Source organism: Gavialis gangeticus, unplaced genomic scaffold, assembly GCF_001723915.1.
Source record: "Gavialis gangeticus isolate Ggan-Ray unplaced genomic scaffold, GavGan_comp1, whole genome shotgun sequence".
In the NCBI taxonomy this organism is placed as follows: Eukaryota; Metazoa; Chordata; order Crocodylia; family Gavialidae; genus Gavialis; species Gavialis gangeticus.
This window is the reverse complement of record NW_017729032.1, coordinates 125,780,323-125,782,504: the sequence shown is the minus strand read 5'-3', so window position 1 is coordinate 125,782,504 and position 2,182 is coordinate 125,780,323.

Below are 2,182 nucleotides of genomic sequence, written 5' to 3'. Positions count from 1 at the left end.
CCGCAGAAGCCCGACCGCCGCCGTCTGCGCCGCCGCCATTGTCGCCCTGGGCCACGCCCCCCACCGCCCATTGGCCCAGGCGGGGGGCTCCGAACCTGAGCGCCACGCCCCCCGCCGAGTGGATTGGTCCGGAGGGGGGGGGCGGGGCTTGTCGCGAAAGTGGCCTGGGACCCCCTCGCGGGCAAAGTGTGGAGATCTTTGCTGGCTCGGTCCTGAGGGCAGGGGGCGGCTGCTTCCCAGCGGCGTCGTGGGCTGAGCGACCAGACGAGACTGCCCGGCATGGCACAGGCCGGCCTGTTCTGGTTTCATCCCGCCCGTGCCCTGGGCTCAATAAAAGATAGCACCGCTGCCCCCCCCAAAAAAAGAACCCCAAACAACCCCCTGGGCTGAAAGCAGAGGGCCTTGCAAGCGGGATCCCCCGTTTTTTATCGTGTCAGCCGTCGCCTGCGTTTATGGTGCGATTGGCGGGTCAGTCACACTGTATAGTGGCAGCTCTACACATTCATTCATGTGCCTTAAATATTGCATGCTTTGCTTAGTACTTCCTTAATGAAGTACTAACCGAATAAGCAGTCACTAGAGTAACTGCACAGGAGTGCCGGTGCATGGTTATTTAAGGACACTTTCTGTGTATTAACCTAAGAACCAGGGATCCTGGTTTTCTCTGATAAATAAAATTCCCCCTTTTTTGATTAAAAAGCGAACCCTGAATCCACATATTCCCCCCATTAAAATGAAGCACCACTAATACAGGCAGGCACTATTAACATAGGCATGTGCCCCCCCCACATTCTTAAGGGTGACTAATAGGCCTGTGTCACACCATAGATATATATATATCATAGGCAATGCATAGCGGGATCTATGTATATATAGAGAGAGATCTATATATTGGTGTTTCATTGATCTGGGAAAAATATGAATGTTGGGTTATTTTTTTATTCCGAAAACTGGAATTCCTGCTAATAGCACTTCGCAGTAGCCTATTAGCATGGTTTTTGCCATGACACACCACTGAGCAATGGCCTTTTGTACATGCCACAGGGGTTTACTTCAGTTTAATTCTCCCTAAACTGAAGCTGTGGGTTTTTAAAAACGCTGCTTCAATTTAGGATGAAGTAAACCCCCATGGCATGTACGCAAGGGTCGGGCCCAATTCTTACCTGTGTCTCCAGCAGTAAGGAGGGGAGGACAAGCTGCCAGTGGGTCAAGCAGTCCCTGAGCTGCAGGGGGGGAAGAGGGGTTGGTGCTTCTCTCCATGGCAGCGACGGCATCCCCAGGTGAAGGAACACCTCGACAGGCTGGATACCTTCAAGTCAGCCGGCCCTGTTGGGTTACACCCAAGGGTACTCAGGGAGCCGGTGAACTTCATAACTCAGCCCCTGGCATGGATCTTGGCGCTCTGGTGAAGTGCCCAATGATTGGAAGAAGACCAGTGTGGTGCCTATCTTCAAGAAAGGGAGGAAAGTAGATCCGGCAAACTACAGTCCCATCAGCCTGACCTCTATCCTGGGGAAAGTCTTGGAAAAGATTATCAAGGAGGCCATCCTTAACAGACTGGCTAACAACAATAATCTGAGGGATACCCAGCATGGGTTTGTTGTGGGTAGGTCTTGCTTGACCAATCTCATTTCCTTTTATGACCAGATGACTTATCACCTGGACAAAGGGAGAAGAGATCAACGTCATATACCTCGACTTTAAAAAAGCCTTCAATCTGGTATCCCACGATCACCTCTTGGATAAACTGGCTAACTGTGGCCTTGACATCACCACAATCCACTGGCTGGGGAACTGGCTCTGCAGTAGGACCCAGAGGGTAGTGGTCGATGGGAGCCAATCGTCTTGGTGCACTGTGACCAGTGGGGTCCCACAAGGCTCTGTCTTAGGGGCTGTACTGTTTAACATCTTCATCAATGATGTGGACATTGGTGTCAGAAGTGGACTGGCCAAGTTCGCCAATGACACCAAACTCTGGGGTAAAGCATCCACACCTGAGGATAGGAGGGTGATCCAGGCAGATCTGGACAGACTCATGAAATGGGCGGATGAGAACCTGATGGTGTTCAACACCAAAAAATGCTAGGTTCTCCACCTTAGGAGGAAAAACCTGCACCATGCTTATAGGCTCAGTAGTCTTACACTGGTTAGCACCACAGATAGTTTCATAGTTTCTAGGGTT